The 20,697-nt window shown below is 36.4% G+C and overlaps 1 protein-coding gene across 3 annotated transcripts in view; it reads right to left on the minus strand.

The window, feature by feature from the left end:
• The window catches only part of GV1 (nuclear protein GV1), an 83,883-nt gene that overhangs the window by 41,876 nt on the left and 21,310 nt on the right, over positions 1–20,697 (minus strand). The window contains exon 2 of one of the 3 annotated variants that reach the window (XM_073084217.1): positions 19,843–19,914. The exons of the other annotated variants lie outside the window; for them this stretch is intronic. The gene's annotated coding sequence lies outside the window, so the exon portion shown is untranslated. The remainder of the gene's footprint in view (positions 1–19,842; positions 19,915–20,697) is intronic. 3 annotated transcript variants of the gene reach the window in all.

Here is a 20,697-nt window from a genome sequence, read left to right on the forward strand (position 1 = left end):
CAGGAGGCCTTGTACTGGAGGTTCCTGGAACCGACAGTGGTCCGAAAGCGGATGCTTTAGCAATTCGTCTACGTGAGGCTCTGTCTGATATGGGAGCAAAAGTCACACGCCCAGTGAAAACTGGAGAGTTAAGGGTCATGGACCTGGACGAATCAGTGACTCAATCAGAAATAGCAGCGGCTGTGGCAGAGGCTGGAGAGTGCCCTCTAGAGACTATAAGGGTTGGAGAAATCCGATTTAACCCGTTTAAGCTTGGAACAGCGTGGGTTCGTTGCCCAATTGCTGCGGTTCATAAACTCTCCAGTGATAAGCATATCCGGGTTGGCTGGATCAGAGCAAGGGTGCAAGTGTTGGCGGCAAGAAAACTGCAATGCTATCGATGCTTGGAACTGGGGCACGTCCGCCAACAATGTAAGAGCAACGTGGACAGAAGCTCACGCTGTTATAGCTGTGGAGAATCTGACCACAAAGCCCGCGAATGTACAGCGCAGGCACCCAAGTGCCCTGTGTGCTCCGATTATGGTCTACCAGCGGATCACAGACTGGGGAGTGAAAAATGTAATCCACCTCTGAATAAGAAGCCGACTGGTGGAGTGCAGGCTCCAACTAATAGATCTGAGGAATCTGGTCCAGCACCTTCGGGTTCTCAGCCAATTCTGGAAGAAATGGAGACCCAAAATTCTCAGGATTTTGGGTTCTCCAAGGCAACCTGAACCATTGCCGCGGGGCGCAAGCCCTGCTAATGCAATCACTCGCTGAATGGTCGGTTGCCTTGGCAGTAATGGCGGAGCCCTATGACGTCCCGAACCATCCTCGCTGGTTTGGAGATGATAATGGCTCCGTTGCCATTTATTGGTGTGGAACTGAGCGTGATCCACCATGTTCACTACTAGAAAAAGGACAGGGATATGTTTCTGTAGAGTGGGGTTCTCTGGCAGTGATCGGCTGTTACGTTTCTCCTAACTGTGACCACGCAACTTACGAGACATATTTAGATGTGTTGGCATCTTGCATTCGAAGATGCTTACCCCGCCCTTTAATCGTCCTGGGTGACTTTAATGCTCACTCACGGGTATGGGGAGATAGTCGGAACGATCGCAGGGGAGAAACTATTTTGACGTGGGCAGCTGGACTGGATCTTTGTTTAATTAATAAAGGATCAGTTAGCACGTGCGTACGGTGGCAGGGGGAGTCGGTTGTGGACCTTACATGGGCGACTCCTCCTGCGTCACGTATGGTGTCGAACTGGAGAGTCGCAGAAGAAGTGGTCACTTTGTCAGACCACCGTTACATCCTTTTTGCGGTTACATGGCGACCTAGTTGTTCCGATCGTCGGAACCTACGCTCCCCGCAACGTTGGTCCCTTAAACGACTGAACCATGACCTGTTGTTCGCCGCTGCCAACGTTGCGGCCTGGCCGAAGACCATAATTTCTTCTGATCCGGAAAGACAAGCAGCCTTGTTTCGGACCATTATGAAATGTATATGCGATGCCTCAATGCCCCGAGCAGGGCTTCCCAATAAGAGAGCCGTGTACTGGTGGTCTGAGGAGATTGCACGATTACGTAGTGTATGTCTGAGGTCCAGACGCCAGTATACGAGGGTTCGGAGAAGACGGCGAGTCTCGGATGGAGAAGTTGCCGAAGCCTATGTCATTTACCGCGACGCTACAATAGCGCTTCAGCTTGCAATAGCGGAGGCGAAGACGCGTTGCTGGAGAGAGCTCCTTGACGGACTGGATAGGGATCCATGGGGGCGCCCGTACAAAATAGTGCTAGGGAAGCTCAGACCATGGGTCCCTCCATTAACTGAGACCCTGGACCCGAACCTGCTGGAAAGAGTGGTCGAAGGACTTTTCCCTCGGGCTACGGGCAACTCTTCGCACTCGTTGGCACCAACAGATGTGTCCGAGGAAGAGCTGGAAAGTGCCGTAAGACGTCTTGGAGCTCGCAATGCCGCCCCTGGGCCGGATGGAGTCCCAGGTCGAGTACTGGCGTTAGCTCTGAAGATTTTGGGAAGTAATCTGACGCGGTTATTCAACAACTGCCTTCATCGTGGCGTTTTCCCATCGGGTTGGAAGGAGGCTAGACTAGTTCTCTTGAAGAAGGAAGGAAGGGCCGCAGACTCTCCCTCTGCGTACCGACCCATATGTTTGCTGGACGAGGTTGGTAAGTTATTTGAGCGGATTATTGCTACTCGTCTCAGTAATCATCTTTCTCGCGTGGGCCCCGACCTGTCTAATGATCAATTCGGTTTCCGACAGAGTCGGTCGACAATTGACGCGATTCTTCGTGTCCGATCCCTGTCGGATCGAGCAGTTCAGCGGGGTAGTTTGGCGTTGGCGGTGAGTTTAGACATTGTCAACGCCTTCAACTCCCTGCCGTGGGTGGCTATTAGAGAGGCCTTACGATATCATAGGGTTCCTCCATACCTCAAAAACATAGTCGGGGCATATTTGTGTGACAGGTCGATCCAATATACGGGCCGGGACGGTAGAATGCATCAGAGGGAAGTGAGTCGCGGGGTCCCACAGGGCTCCGTATTAGGGCCACTTTTGTGGAACCTCGCATACGATGCGGTCCTGCGTGTAAATGTCCCCTTTGACGTTAATATCGTTTGCTATGCGGATGATACCATGTTAATAGCCGAAGGGGAAACCTTCGAGGGGGCAGCAAGGCTCGCCGAACAGGGGGTGGCATGTGTTGTCGCTAAAATTCGCGGGCTGGGTCTTGAGATAGCGCCTCACAAAACTGAGGCTTTGTGGTTTCACAAGATTCCGAGGCGCATGGACCCTCCACCCTTATCGATTCGCGTGGGTGACGTTAATGTCCCAGTAGGCCGGTATATCAAATATCTGGGCCTCATGCTGGACGGTCGTTGGGGCTTCGAAGAGCACTTCGAGCGGTTGATCCCCCGGATACAAAAAGTAGCAGGTGCTATGCACGGTCTACTGCCTAATCTAGGGGGACCACAGGAAGGAGTTCGCCGCCTCTATGCAGGGGTCGTGCGATCGATAGCCCTCTATGGTGCACCGGTTTGGGCGCAGAGGTTATCGGACGTCCAGCGCTGTAGAGCGAAAATAAATGGTGTGCAACGTCGGATGGCCATAAGGGTTGCAAGAGGATATCGCACGATATCTTTTGAGGCGGCAACTATCCTAGCTCGCTTTCCGCCCCTGGATATATTGGCAAATATGGACGCGAGAGTCTATACTAGGACTCGCGCCATTCGCCTAAGGGGTGGAAGCATAACAGGAAACGCACTCGAAGGGCTGCGACATCGAGCGCACCAACAAGCCCTGGTGGAGTGGCGCGAGCGACTCGAAGGAGAGAGGTATGCGCAACGACGTACTGTTGGTGCGATCTTGCCAAGCTTCGAAGCCTGGATGGGAAGGCAAGAGGGAAACGTCACCTTCAGACTGACACAGATACTCACCGGACATGGGTGTTTCGGTGAGTATTTGTGTCGGATCGGACGCGAGGCAACACCAAAATGCCACCACTGCGGAGGAGATCGGGATGATGCACAGCACACTCTCGAAGAATGCCCCGCATGGGACTCGGAGCGGCGCATCCTGATCAACCGAATCGGGAGAGACCTTACTCCACCAGCGGTAGTAGCGGCTATGCTGGCAGAAAAAAAAGGATGGACGGCGGTAGTCTCCTTCTGTGAGACCGTTATGGGTAAGAAGGAGAATGCCGAACGGGCTCGGGAGAGGGCCGATCGAGCTCGGATACGGAGACTTCGGGGTGGGGGTGCTCCCCGTGTTGATCCGCCTGCACAGTAGTGCTTAAAGAGGATCTCTAGGTCGCAAGCGATTAGAGTGGGGGCTCTGGTCGTTGACTTTTGCGACATGAAGATGGCAACAATTTGTTGTGGTCACAAATTGTTGTTTTGTAGTGTAAGGGGCAAATCGCTCCGAGAAGGGCCTAAAGGCATCACGCTGGGGAAGCAGCGGTGCGTTCATTATTGAGATCCCGAGGCTTCCCTCGATTTTCAAGCGTAGTGAGGCCACCGAGGGGGTTTTAGTGAGTACAAATCTCACATAACTCGGTCTTTCCTTCAGAAGATCAGGTATCTTTAGAAGATTTCCCCCCGACAACAAAAAAAAAAAAAAAAAAAAAAAAAAAAAGGTCCACTAGGGATGTGTGTCAAATTCAAAAATAGGATAGCTTCATTTTTATTTGTTTGTCTTAGCTGAGCTCTCTTACCTAAGCTGATTTATATGAAAAGCTAAGGACCGAAGCTACGGATGCAGGGTATAAAACACGACCGATGTAGCTAGATAGTACATAGCTAAGTATTTTCATAGCCCATGTTACTCGCTTAGCTACGACTTCTCACACCGCCTACTTTACATATCTCTGGTCGAAACCCTTTGTGGTATCAATAAAAAGATAGAATATGACTATGTTCGAATATCCAATAAGCGAACACTAGTAGGTATTTCGTAAATAATACGTAAGTATTGCTGTTTCACAATAATTCAATATTAGATAATTAAAGTTAAAGCCAATTAATTGAATTATAAAGACTGCATCTTGAAATAATGTGGTTTTCTGTACTACTCGTAAAATACAGTTGCGGTAACTTGTAGCGTCGCTACAAATTCCAAAAAGATTAAATTCAAAACATAATTACGTACATGTTCTTTTTTATTTTATGTCTAACTTGAATAAGCTTACAAATAATGTGTTCTTATACCTCTTTTTGTATATATAATACCGTTGATGCAATAAACATTCTAAAAATTTTGTAAACGGTTTGTAAACAAAATGTCAAGTCAAATATGAAATATTAGGAACAGGCACATAATTATACGATTAGATTCGAAAAACTACCGAATTAATAAAACAAAGACATTTTTAGTATCTAATGCAGTATTAATGACTTCATATACAGAAGCACTGAGATACCGAATTAATAAAAATAAATATATTTTTAGAAACAAGAAATATATTTTTGTGAAGGTGGTAGAACCCTTTGTGGTTCGACTCCGGCGGCACCACCGCCACACCTATTACTACCTAATAACAGCAGTGTTAGGCGCTGCTGTGTTCCGGTTTGAAGGGTGTGGTAAGGGAGACAGACTTTTCCGAGGCGTTCCAGCTTAGTCCTCAGGGGTAGCGGCGCATCTGTGGCCGACCTCAGGTAGAATCTAATCCTATCTATCTATCTAATCCTATCTGGGGTTGATTACAGATGTCCATGGGCGGCAGTAGCCACTTACCATCAGGTGGACTGCATGCTCGTCTGCTACCCTTATATTATAAAAAAAAAAAAAAAAAAAACAAATGCGGTATTAGGCTTATCACGCAATATGATGAAACGAAAGCAGAATTGTAATAGATGAAAATGCAAAAACGCATACGAACACGCACTGTGCTTAACTTTTGACTTAATTTTATTTCAGTACCATCATGGATTCTGGCGAACAGCATGTGTTGTGGCGTTATTTCTATCGCTCGACCATCGGGACCTAAAGAAAAACCGAATGCGGTTAAACGCAATGCGTGCGCCATGCAATTACTATGGGACACAAGAAACGCGCTTAAACAAGCCGCAAACGAAATGTAACAAGTTACGTTTTTTAAATCGGTTACTGAAAAAACTCACGAATGCGTGCAATTGTATAGTAGGCAATGTGTTACATTTTTTGCGGTTAAACGCGAGAGTTTAATCGTAGTGCGTGCTAAGCCTTATGACTGCACTCGCTATATACAGAAGCGCCGAGATGCAGGCGCGGAGTTCAAGGCCAACCGCTTCTTGTGTATGTAATGAAGCGTGGAAATAAATCTCATGATAGCCAATAAATTATATTGTGCAGAAGCACTGAGATACCGAATTAATAAAAATAAAGATATTTTTAGAAACGAATGCGGTACTCATGACTGCACACGCTATATACAGAAGCGCCGAGATGCAGGCGCGGAGTTCACGGCCAACCGCTTCTTGTACAATGAAGCGTGGAAATAAATACTCGTGATAGCCAATAAATTAAATTGTGTAGCTGCTTTAATTGGTCACACATTTTTATGAAGGTAGCGAGCTGCATCCCATCCGATTTTACATATTATTGAGCTAGTCAATATAATAGATGAAGAGTCACTTAAATTAATAATTAAATGAAAATCAAAGATGCGCTCCATCTTTTGAGAATTGATAGAATTCCTATTATAAATGTTTTTTTCTATTTCACATCCTTCGAATAAGAATATCACTGGTGCTTTTCCTCCAGCGATGTCCCAGCTAAGCACTAAGCAGTAACCTAGATCGAAACTAATCTAGAAAATTTTTAATTGTTTCCACCAGAGCTAGTAGGATGTTTATGTAGGCAAAGCAAGTAGGATGTTTTATGAGAATGCTATAGCTAAACTCACTCTCACATCCGTAGCTCCGTGTCTTCGTTCGCATCTCTCTGTATAAAAAGCTTCATTTTATCCATTTCCACACACAGTGCTAAGCTATTCTAAGCGATGAAAATCAAGCAATACTATTGGTGGATTTGACACACATTAGTCACGTACCATAAGATGGATTGCAAGCTCATTTATTACTTCTTTATTGTGAAAAGTAAATAACCACAGCTGAATCAGTTTCGACAACGAATTGGAGGTCACGAGGTTATCGTCGTAAATTTAAGTATATAATATAAACTGCAATCTGTGTGACATTAACTTTAGGTCAAAGATTACTTAAAGTGCAGACAATCTGGTCATTTTAAAAATAAGCCTGTCAAGAAAAACATAACGTTACTTTATAAGGGCGACCTCCCGGCGCGCGGTTCAACGGGTGTCAAGTACAAATGTCATACGTTTTGAAATTAGCAAAGCTTTTTGGAAAAACGTTTGCAGTTCGTTTAATAGCTGGAATCTAGTTATATCAATGATTTATTTATTGTTAATAAATGTATTGTAAATTTTCCCACAGTTTAAAAATGTATTGTCATTTATACCCTTTAATAATAAACGTATTAAGTGATATGTATTTTAGTACTTTAAGTAGGTACAGCGAAACTACACCACTATCTGCCGCAAGCAGCGATGTAACACTGATCTTGGTATCAGTAGATAAAATCAGGTTATCTTAAAATATACTTAATTATTTTTAATGATCACAAGTTTTATTTATTTTTATTATTATTTACTTCTATTTATGAAAAGCAAAAACGATGATTAATATCATCAAGCCAATGCTGTAATTCAAATTAATACTTAACTATATAGTACAGGTATGGTATGATTGCAGCCTACACTGGGGCATCATTATCTATTTAAGACATAATAATACGGGATGCATAAAGAGAATTATATTCAGGAAATGTACGAAATAATGAGCTCATTAATCTAGTAGCTATCAGCATCATTATATTGTACAAAGTACCTATTACGTAATTAGAAAATTTGGTTTGTTACAGACAAATGTAATGTAAAAAGAAAAATAATACATCGTGTGAACTAGGTTTCATCGGGAAAATATTATGAAATGAAATTTTGTGAGCATTTGAAAGACGGACCGAGCGATAATTTGTTTTCAATAAATTATAATCATCTTATAACCAGAATAAAAAAATATTGTAAACAGTGACATCAAAAGACAAAACATATTCTAGTTTAAATAAGCCAAAAATTACCACCGTTAAACTTATCCCAATTTATACTTTTAAGCTCATCAATATTATTTTATTTACGAGTACGTTCACCCAAAAGTAGGATAATATAAACAGTTGAAAATCACATAAATAAGCATTAAGTATTAAAGAAAAATATTGCTTTATCACCTTTAACTTATGCACTCTGTAAAGAGCACGTGAAATGGCTCGTTATGTTAAAGATAGGCCTGTCAGCACGAAATGTCACTTCATTATCTTCAGAAAGGCGACCTCACCTGATGTATTTAGTTCATGACAGGCTTAAGGTGCCCGCACACTCAGACGTTTTATCGGACGATAGTTTGGATCGTATGCAAGTGCATACGTTGCAACGATCCGGTGTCGCCCGATTCGCATACTGATTAAAGGCCCGACCGAGTTACCGTCCAATAAAAAGTCGGTATTTTGCGAGAGCCCTTAGGCTTAATCTTCTTATTTCACACTCAAAAGTTCGTGTCAAGTGCAGAATGTATACAAATAAATGCCTGACTGTTATTACAAAATGAGTGGCATTTTAACTTCGTAATTGTGCTTATTTCTTGCTTTATTGTTCTTATTTATTTGTTTGCCTGCCTGAGCTAATTTTGGATATGGTACTTGTTTTGACAGAACTCTATTTTTAGTTATTTTTAGCTGAATATGGAGGTAATGGTTTTCAAGTTTATAATTATGTCTGTATGTATTTTATTTACTTATTAACGTATGTATGCCCTTCTTTGACATGCCCTACAATAAAATTAATTGACGGATTTTAACAAGTAAAGTGACGTTGGTTTCGTCCAAATTGTAGAATTAACATAAGCTACATGAATATCTTTTTAATTAATTATTTTTACGTAGTCGAGTTTTCTGTTCTTCTATTAATATCTAGATAAAATAAAGTAGTGACTAAGTATTTTTCCATAACTGTACCTAAATGTTAAAAATTTCAAAGGTTAAAGTCGACAAAAAATCATAAGTAATATTTATACGCGAATTAACAATGGATTTTTAAATTAATAACCTGAAAGTCTTATCTTATTACAAAGTTATGTCTCCGACGTAATAAAGATAAGCCTGTCAGGTGGGAAATGGCTTAATTTAATCCACAAGGTAATCCGCGATCACACTTATTGTTTATACCAAAATCGGAAACCTTGTTTATTTATGAAGGAAATAACAACTTTAATTTTAAACGAAAACAAGATCCAAATATTAAATATACTCGTAATTTAATGTTATCTTCAAGAAGTATTCAAAATAGTAATATAAATGATTATCATTGCAAAAAAAAAAAACTGAATAATAATTATTTTGTATTATGGTCGTATATTAAAATATGTAAAATATTTTCTACAATAATAATCTGAAAACTCAATAAACTACCATAAAACAAAATATCTTCTTAAACATCACAGTTACCTTAAAATGTTTAAACGTCGATCTTGAAGACCATATTTATAGCGTAAGCGTATAAAACAATAAATTTGCAATTGAAGCCACATCGCATCGGTTTCACAATTTCTTCGCAAATGGAGGCCAAAGAGCGTAAGACGCAAGTTACGTGTGGCATACGCGGTCACGATTGTTTATTATTTAACTCGGCCCCAGACACGACCGAGAAACACGTGCAATACCTAATTATAGCTTGTGGGATCATCACTTCATTCCCACTCTAATAACAAGCAAATTGAATACGGTATTGTGAAATATATTGGAAATACAAATACTGATTGGTGAAGTATATCATAAATAATGTAACAAAATAAATTCCGTCTAAGACATGGCTGAAAATTCTGTTCAATAAATAATAACACCTTTGGAAAGAAGAGGATCTTTGTTTCTAGTTAAATAATAAGGTAATTAATACAAAATGGAGCAATAAAAAATATGTCATAAATATATATCAGAATTTTCAATGGCAAAAATATGTTTATGTATAATTAACTCTGTGTAAGGTCGAGAAAGAGGTACAATTAATAATTACTCGTATAACCTGTATCTTTATTGTTATCCTAATTAGAAACGAATCTCAAGCACGACTAAGCAATACAACGGAACAATACCCTTAAAAGCCATATTGGTAAAAAATCGTTATAAATTCAGCCCGAGGCATGACCGAGAAATACGTGCAACATCTAATTATCGTTTGTAGGGTCATCACTTCATTCCGACCCTAATAACCGGCTAAATTAATGCGCGATTGAGACATGTATATCTATGATATACAACTTTATGAAGTTCCTATTGCCATAATATTGTTTAAAATCTAATTATAGTAAACTCGAACCGAGTATAACCGAAATTGACATACATAGTGCCACATTGATGTCTCCTTGATAATGGAACAAATAGTTATAAAAAATAATATAAATTCAACATTAGAGTATGAAATATGTGGACGGCAGTTAGTTATTTTATTAGTTATCACAGAACATCTCTGTAATAAAATGAAAGATAAAGTTTTAGCTTTCAAATAAATGTTATGCGATGGTATCCTTATTAAATACACGCAATATATAATTGCCTTAATAGCTGTCAGATTAGCACCTTATTTATAACATAATTAGTTTATGTTTAGTAATATTATACCCACACACGTAGACTATCTTCTTTATATAAAACAGAGTATTTGTATGTTTATCCCATATAAGCATTTTTTAAGCCGAAACTTTGGCGAATTCGCATGTTCACCAGTTTTTACCTGACTTTGGAAGATAATATTTTTCGAACGTATGTATGTATGTATGTCTATATGTATAACTAATTCTTTGGTATATGCTACAACTGAAACGGCTTTTAAGATTTTAACATAAAGTATGAAGTGTCGTTAGATTCATCAAAATTTTGGAAGTGATCTTCAGCAATATTTTTAAGCTGTCGGGTTTTTATTTTTTAACAATTGCTGTTATAGTTGTATTAGTGTGTGTAAAACATAAAACATTAATATATTATTATATATGAATGTTTTATGTTCTCTCTCTTATTACCTTCTTATTATCTTATTAGATTTATCTTATTAGATAATAAGAGTTTTCCTAGTTAATTAAGAAAAGTTTTAATAAAAAAATTATAACTTGTAAGCTCGTAGGTGATTGGCGTAACCACTATATTATTTTATCACACGGACAAAGTCGCGGGTAAAAGCTTGTAACATTATTATAATATGTATAACAGAAATCGCTTCGATGAAAATGAATTAGAATTAACTTTTATTACTTAATTTTGTGTGATATTCTGTGATATTCTGTGTAACTATCGGATTAAATTAATAAACGTGAATTTCTCAGAATTTCATACTCAACGGCTTAAGCAATCTACTTATGGTAGGTGACCACACAAGTTGTGTAAGGTAAAATTATAATTCAATTATAAATGAAAGCCCAAGCTTTGAAACACTCGCATTTTTGTGTTTTCGTTTGACGAAATTTTGGCTTGGTTTGACAAACGCTCGCATTTTTGTGTTTTGGTTTGACGAAATTTTGTTTTGGTTTGACAAACGCTCGCAATTTTGTGTTTTGGTTTGACGAAATATTGGTTTGGTTTGACAAACGCTCGCATTTTTGTGTTTTGGTTTGACGAAATTTTGGTTTGGTTTGACAAACGCTCGCATTTTTGTGTTTTGGTTTGACGAAATTTTGGTTTGGTTTGACAAACGCTCGCATTTTTGTGTTTTGGTTTGACGAAATATTGGTTTGGTTTGACAAACGCTCGCATTTTTGTGTTTTGGTTTGACGAAATATTGGTTTGGTTTGACAAACGCTCGCATTTTTGTGTTTTGGTTTGACGAAATTTTGGTTTGGTTTGACAAACGCTCGCATTTTTGTGTTTTGGTTTGACGAAATTTTGGCTTGGTTTGACACACGCTCGCATTTTTGTGTTTTGGTTTGACGAAATTTTGGTTTGGTTTGACAAACGCTCGCATTTTTGTGTTTTGGTTTGACGAAATTTTGGTTTGGTTTGACAAACGCTCGCATTTTTGTGTTTTGGTTTGACGAAATTTTGGTTTGGTTTAACAAACGCTCGCATTTTTGTGTTTTGGTTTGACGAAATTTTGGTTCTTCTCACAAGGAACTCGTAGGACAAATTAAGATGTTCTGTTATTGTGTAGAACCATTCGTGTTTCCGGAAGTATTATCCTCTCACCTATATCTCATAACAGTAGTGTAAAGTGCTACCGAGATCTGATTTCACTGGACTAAAGGAGATAAACTTACACGAGACAATCCTACTTAATCCTCAAGTAGAAACGCATTTATAGGTAAGCCTTCGTTAAGAATCCAATCTTATTTAGTGGTTGATTCCTAATGTTTGTCGATTGCACTATCGACAAATTATAAAGTGCATATTGCACGTTAATTTCAAAATAGAAATATTTTTCTCACCTTCATCAAAGTATCGAATGTATGGGACCCCACCTTGAAACTGCTATTTTATTTCCCAAAAACGATTATACCGTATGCTCGTAACATTGGTAATAAATACTCCCGTCTCCATCGCGTATCGAATATCTGTTATCTAATACTCAATTAATAATACTACTTTACGCTATCCCTCGAAAGGTTAGCTAGTATCGAGAATTGCGTGAACACAATTAGGTACGGGTTTTGAAATTTCGCAGAGTTATGAAGGAAATTGTTTGTGCCCACACGAAATTGCAGTGTCGCGACCGCAGCTCTTCACCAACCTATCACGAAAGTATGAGTAATAATGTTATTGCGAAACCGTGAAATATGTTTAAGTACCTTTTTGCCTGTCGTTCTAGCTGTGTAATCCTTTTACACCCGTGGGCTACACGAATGACACGATACGAGTAGAATCTTTAGCTCATAATGGCAGTATTGTAATACATTTCCTGGTAGGTATATGCTACTATTAGAAATATTACGAAAGAAGACAATGTCATATTTTTTCCTTATTTTTTTTAGTAATCACGTATCAGTCTCCGTCAAAACTAAAAACATCGATATACTATTGCCCGATTTGTATGTTGTAGACACATACGAAGAAAATAATGCCGATATATATGTATTAAATGTAAAACCAAATAAAAAACGTTATGGAAATAAATAGTTATGTAGATATGTGGAATCAGGATCTAGGGCCGGATCCTTCTAAATGTCAAACAACTTGGTGACCATTGTACCTAAACGCACTTCATATATGGGCACTTCAATAATTATAATGTAAAACTATTTCATAAATTGATTCGTAGGATTCTTTAAGTGAATAAATTACGACATTTCTCAAAATAATTTAAGATTACGTAACATGTACGAATAAGACGGTACGAAACAACATAAAGTGACAAAAAAGAGGAAAAGAATTAATTTTTGTGTATCGTTGAATTGAAGGGTGTGATAAATTAGATTAACCTATTCGAAGCATTTGCGACCGGACTTATGTAGTACTCTGATTTTATCTGGGGTTGAATATACACGTCCATGGGCGGCAGTAGCCACTTACAATCAGGCAATGTGCGTGATGGTTAGTGGCTGGCATTTCGCTATAATTCTTCTTTACATATTGTAAAAATAAAAGAGTACATTTTCGATTGAACCAATTGGTCTATGACCTGGTTTTCTAAAAAGGATTTTCGCATGCATCACCCATCTATTCTTCATTCAACTTATGTAATCTATCTTTTGTAATTTCGACGGCCACTTTGTCTCCAAGATGTCGATGAGCCTGACGCAAGCAAATCAACGTACAATACGATTTCGGCAGTTACGTAAAATTAGTGTAACGATGCAATTTCATTTGTTCTAATTTTTGACATGTCTCAATGCATTGTTTTGTTTATAAGATGAGAGGAGGCAATTTATGTAATGATGTATTAAAAAGATTAGGGTAAACTTTGCTCCGAATTTAATTTAAGCTTTGTCGGTAATGATTTTGAAAGTTTCGTATTTAGGCACCATCCATAATATTAATGACACTCATTGCCCCCTTATTATGGTCATTCAATATGAATTGAATTTCATTAAAATGCATTCAAATTCGTTTATTTAAGAGTGTTGCTACAACTCTAATTGCACATAAAATTAATAGAGATGACCTTAAGTGTCAAAACATTAAAAATAATTTGGCCAAAATATTTTTCATACTTAACATATTGCTTTCAAATACGTCCAATGTCCATGCTTAGTAAACCTCCATTCTAATATAATTGTGTACTTCCCAAGCAATACATCAAGAACGTGCTTTCTAACGTTGCAATTCGCGTGTCGTCTGCCAATTAGCATATAATAGCAACGACGTTCGGTGTGCAACGAAAGAATTAGAACAAGTTACATTGAGTTAAGTAATGACGATACGCGTGGCTTATACGGAACGTCGTATCGAACGTCGATCGTACGGAACATCGTATCGATAAACTGTGTATCAATAACCAAATCGTTTTGTATACTATTATGTACTTAGGCGATTAAATAATGAACTTGTTTCATGTAGAAACGGTAACCGATTGAAAAAATGTATTTCGTTTAAATAGGTAAAACTTGCAAGATATAACGTGACTTCACAATATGTCTGTCTTGGAAATAGAAGGATTTGAAGGTTCTTTGCAAAAATGATTCATAGTTGTTATTGAACAATCCAACGAAATTCAAAATATCTTTTTTTGCATATAATAGCAACGACGTTCGGTGTGCAACGAAAGAATTAGAACAAGTTACATTGAGTTAAGTAATTGCGATACGCGGAACGTGTCTTATACGGAACATCGTACCGATAATCGGTTTATCGATAATCTAAATGTTTACAATTATGTACTTAGGAGATTAAATAATGCACTTGTTTGATACAAACCTGGCAAAAGACAGCCTTTTTTCGATAACGAATACTTTGATTTTACAAGTCTGCAAAATTATAGAATACAGGGTTTAATAGATTTTTAGCGAAGAATTTCCCATTTGGTATAAAACAATCAGCTTAACAAATGCCTTTTTATATTTTAACTGTAGCGCCCATCCGTTATTAAAAATACCAATCTATTCAAAGTTTAGCCTACCAAAGATCAAAAATTGGCAATTTGTTTCTACAAAATATTATCTATTACAATTGCTTATTAATGAGAGGTGTTATTAACATCTCTCATTAATAAGCCTAGCATTAGCTAAGATTTCCGTTTTTATGTGTTGAACTCTCAGTATTACTCGATCAAATAAAGTTATTGGTCGTAAACGACCCTAATACAGTCGTCACGACTGTCATGATCAATAGTTAGAGGTTCACTGCCCATTTCTAAATTGTTGACTAACAATTACGATAATCTGTCATTTACATATAAACAACATGTATTACATGAGCATTTAAAATAACCGAGAAATTAGTAGTATAAAATAATAAGTATTGAATAATTCAATATTATAAAATATGGGTTATTCAATATAGTAAAGTATGTTTCAAATTATAGGTCCGCCCATATTTCGACATTCATAGAATTTTGTTTTCATAATTATATTCTTTGAAGTCATGAGGGTAGGTATGTATGTAATTATTGTCTTCAACCTATTACTTTCCCATTGCTGGGCATGGGTCTTCTCTCAGAGTGAGAAGGGTTGTGGTCTACCGCCTTGGCCAAGCGCAGTCGATTTACCTTTGTTTTTTTATACCTTTCAAATACCTTTATGAATTTCGATAGGTATATATCATATATTTCATAAACCACAATGATTGAAGGTAAGTCAAGTGAACTATACGAAATCCACTATTTCAAACATTGCTGTTAATTTAACATAATTAAATGTTACCGTCCATTAAACCTTATTTACAACATACGAAGGAAGCTACAGAAATATTTTCAATCACGCAACGCGAAGACAATGTCAAATGGATATATAACTCATCATGTAATAAAAACTGCCTCATTGTGTGCAATCAGAGTAATTTAACAATCAATAATAGGTACATTATTACGATGCGTTCTGCACATTAATTGTATCCTGAACTTATCTTCACTTGGCGTTTAATATTGTCTATTCACACGTACTACATTCACACAACATCATGGTAGTACCACAATACAATAGGGTGAGCAGACATGCCAAATTTGAAAAAGAATACTTAGGTGTACCTAATACCTGCTGTTTTTTTTTGGAAATTTTCGTTTTTTTTTTGCACCCTTTAATGACAGTGGTGCCATCTGTCAAAAACTAGTCTTACCAACTCCCAAACCCTCGTGGGCTCTATGGTGGACAACAACTTTGCTAAAGATCATCACTTGATCAAATGCATAGTTTCCGATTCTATAACTACTTACGAATTAAAAATTAATTAAAAAACCCATTCCCACGGACTAAATTGTGAATCTAAGCCATTCTCGAGTCCCCTTGAACACACACAACAAATTTCATCAAAATCAGTCCAGTCGTTTAGGAGGAGTTCAGTGACATACACACGCACATAAGAAATATATGTATAAAGATTACGCATTCAATGTTTGTATGTAAATTGACATGTTTGACCGATCGACTGTTTGAAACTAGTAAAGTATTCGATAATATTATGTAATAAACATTTTACCAAACAAATAACAGACGCCCATTTAAGCACTATCTATTAGTTCACTGACCTCGCTCTGGGCAAAGTCAATTAACATTAACATTTGATTACACCAACGTTAATAATTAAATACTAATTTCAAGGTAAAGCCCAATACAGACGATCCGGAAGAGTCACATACACCTTGATATTATTAGAATTTCTGCTACAGTTTGTAGACGAAGCTTTATATTAAAATTTTTCTTGCATTATCCGTAATGTGTTGTTTATACTCGCAGAAATAAATAAGTATATACACATCTATTCCCGCTAGAAATTATTTAAAAATTAATCAATCTATGACCTTAATCGACAAGTGATAATTTTGCCATGCTAAATTACTTATTTCAATCATTATCGTCTTATTTCGATCTTCGGTACATGAGCTATTTATAATGTGACACTTTTAAGTTTTAAAGCTTTAAAGCTTTTTTTATGTTGCATTTGACAGCATTTATCGTAGTGTATGAAATACTCTACATACTCTACTCTAATAAATTGGAAACATTCATTCATTATTATTATCATATTAGAGAAAGTCAATATCAACATAACCGTACAATGCTTAGGTCCTAGATTACGTAAAAGTTACGTCAAAAAATCCCACTTCAATTAATACGAGTCATTATGGACTGGTGTTACCTTTTCAAACAAAAGAAGGTATAACCACGGTACAAATATCTATAGATCCTTAGACTGTGGTATAACGTTGATAGATTTATTTTTTGTAACTTAAAAGATATATCGAATAATTGGCCAAGTACGAATCGAACTCGCACATGGAGGGTTCCGTACCACCAACATTTTCATTTTATTTTTTTTATTTTTAGTATTTGTTATTAAACCAGTCACTGAAGTTAATACATTGTGAAAATTTGAACTGTCTACCTATTACGGTTCAATAGTTAAAGCTAAAAACGTCGAGAAATAGCGGTTTCTTGTATGGCGACCCCGATTTATTTTCAACATTGTTTTTATTTTTAGTATTTCTTGTTATAGCGGCCGTTATTATGCATCTTCTGTAAAATTTTCAAGTGTTACCGTGCCAGAGATAGAGCCGTGTGACGAGCCCCAAACGAACAGACGGACAGACAGCAACAAGTCTTCGTAATAGGGTTCCGTTTTTTACCGTTTGGGTACGGAACCTTAAAACTTCAAAACGTCAATTTACGTTACATAAAGTTCAAGACAATTCCTTCTTACGTTGCATAAATCGTTTTCTTCGTCGATACTAGCAAACGATCAAATGAAATTAAAATTACAGATGTACAATAATTATGCAGCGATTACCGCGATGTATTACATATCCAGAAATAATTATTACGATTGCTTTTTCTTTGTTTTCTTCTCCACTTTTATGTAACAGAATAATAATAAAATGATGAAATGTAGAATTATTATTATATCATAACATAAAATAAATTTATAATATCTATTGACCTAAATAGCTTTAAGCTCTTAAAAGCATGATAGGTACCATTAAGCCCATATAAATATGGTATAAGTTTTCAATATATAAAATCATACTAATCCTCTTAGGATGGCGAAACATTACTAGGTCTCTTACAATCATGACTTTATGTGAATTTTAATCAAAATATAACTGTGAAAATATACAAATATTAACTTTTACAGTTTTTATATAAAATATCAATAAAAAGGTTCACAGGAAGATTAAAATATAAATACCTAGCCCTAAAATTAAAAACTGAATTGGTGATAAAGATGGCTGGGCATCGAAACCAGAAACCTTTGCGAAATATTGCTGATTATTATACTATTTTTACATCAGCCTCTACATTTCTACAATAATAATCGTAACTCTAAATCTATTCTTAGCTGCGAATCGCAATAGAATTTAATAATTCGTTTGCATCTCGCTTCAAAAACTAGTTATGCTTAGGGATGTGAAGCACTATTTGATATTCGAAAATCGTTATTTAAATTAGTAATAATCGATTATTAGTGTATCGATTATCTATTACAAAACGATTATTTGATCGATATATTTTAAATGAGCCTTCTACAACGCGCGGTTCGGTATATTTTTCGTCGTCATTAAATTTAAAACATTGATCATTAATCGCTTTATTCTGCAATAATCGATATATTATAAAGAAAGGAAAATCGATTGATTAATAATCGATTCTTACTTTTTTCGTTCTCACATCCCTAGTTATATAGTATATTTGTAACAAGGTTGCATAATTTGAAAACGTAACTTCGATCTTGTCTATAAAATCGTATTAATAATCTTCATGTATTGACGCGGTCAAGGCCGAGCTAGACGTTTTCAAGATCAAACAACTCCGATGTCTATTAGACGTTCGTAATGAAAATAGATTGGTTATTTCTTATTACATTAGTAAAAAATGAAGTTAACATCTAATAGGTTTTAATACTATATTATTATTTAATTTTAGTAGTTCAAATGTTATAAATTATATACGTATAATTCATACATAGTATGAATTTGAAGAATAATTGCTTAAAAACTACATGTAGGTGTAGTTATATAATTAAATAGTTATTTAATTTAACTTTAATATTAGGTACAATGCAATAGAAATCTGTATTATTATACTTATAGAATTTCTTTAGTTTTCAGAAAATAATTGATTACAATTTACAATTTTAACTTTTAACAACTATACTTCAAGTGTTAAAAATAAAATAATATATTGAAATACGTGTAATATTTGTAACTGTATGTGATTTATAGTCCAATACATATCTTGCGGAATTTAAACGAAACTTCGTTAAAACTCTTTCAAATAATATTAATTACCGTCCAAAACCATTTTGACGACATTTAATTCTGGTGATACTCGTAGTATTTTATGTTAAAACGCTTCGAAGGGATTTCAAAAATACAATATAGTTACTATACTATTTCACAATCATGAGCAATTTTACAAGAGTACACCTTTATCCACTAATACATTACACTTCCTTTGCAAAAATCAGATGACATTTCATGCGTCAAAGCAAAAAATAATATTCCAACAAAAATATGAAAGGTATTAATAAGTGACGTAATTTATCAATAACCAGCAATTATGTGGTCTGTACATGAATTAGCGTTATGTGACTGTAACACTTACAGATATCTCTCTGAATTGAAGTGAATACCGCAATTCACAAAAACTGTACGACAAAACTGGTAACCGGTTTCAAAATAGCAGAGACATTTGATACCGCAGGCATGGGAAGAGCTGGCATGTCGAAACCGATATGGACGCAGCCCGTGTTAGAATTAGATGTAGCAACCGTTTCTAACGAAATATTTAGACGCTATTGTAATTAGTTTGAAGCGTTGTTCGTTTTCGCTTGGTTTTAGTTTCGCTTAACAAATATGTGACATTTGTTTTTTGTTTTACAAAAATATTTTATGGTTTAATATTCCTCTTAATACTTTGATTATATCGGTGATTGGTGTTGCCCAAACGGTTTATTAAAACTTTTTATGTAATTTAAGTAACAAACAAGTCCACCTCATGTTACTTGTTTTATGTAAAACAAACATGTTATACTTTAATGCTTCTTTATACTTTGAATATATTGATATACTTGGTGTTAGCCAAGCAGTCTATTAAACGTTTTAATTTAATTAAAGTAACAAACACGTGAATATCTGTATAAAATCCTATATAATATTAAGTTCTTACCTTAGGTTCGTCACGGGTGTATCGCAAGTCTTAAGTTCTAAGTTGAAACTCCGTACAATTCCTTTCTGTATTCTGTAAACAGAACAGCGTTTAACATTACTTTATAAGGCAGAAATCGATTTGGCGATAATGTTACAGTCAAACGATGAAGAGGTCTATAACCTTTAAATTGTGTAATTAAAAACGTATATATCAGTTTTGTTTATATAGCATATATACAAAACAATGGATGACTACTAACATTGTACATTGTACAATTAACTCGCATCCCATAGTTTTTATACGAATCATAAAAACACAGGAAATAGTCACTTTGTCTCTACCTTAGCGCATCCATCTAACATTAAAACAGCCATGTTTCCTATAATTGACCTAGCGTTTAGCCAGATGTGACCTTATGATTATATAGGATTTCTGGTTTTAATGAATATACATATCCTTGAAAGTAATGGTTATATTACCCGCAAAATAAACGCCATTATTATACAAAGTAGAGTTCTGGTAAATGTATTAGGTAATTAAATGCCGTATTTAAAAATTCATGTCATTTGAATTTAAAAAGAATAACAGTAAAGCACAAAGCCCGTTTTTTCTTTTTTTACTGTATTTGCGAACTATTCTTCAACACGACAGAAACTACTTTAATGGGATATTGATTCGAATAACAGCAGTGTTACTCCTATATTATAAATATACATATGTATATATAATTCAGAAATAGACTACTCTTCCGGTGCTTACATTAAACGTTGGACATCACTCTGCGTTTGAACGCCAGACCGAGCAGCCCCGCCTGCTCGCGCTCTAGTGTTTCCTAACCCAGAATTTTCTCTGGCCTTTCGGCCGGTTCTCGCC

Source organism: Epargyreus clarus, unplaced genomic scaffold (assembly GCF_041222505.1).
Source record: "Epargyreus clarus isolate Ecla_fem2 unplaced genomic scaffold, WU_Ecla_fem_2.2 ptg000021l, whole genome shotgun sequence".
NCBI classification, from domain to species: Eukaryota; Metazoa; Arthropoda; class Insecta; order Lepidoptera; family Hesperiidae; genus Epargyreus; species Epargyreus clarus.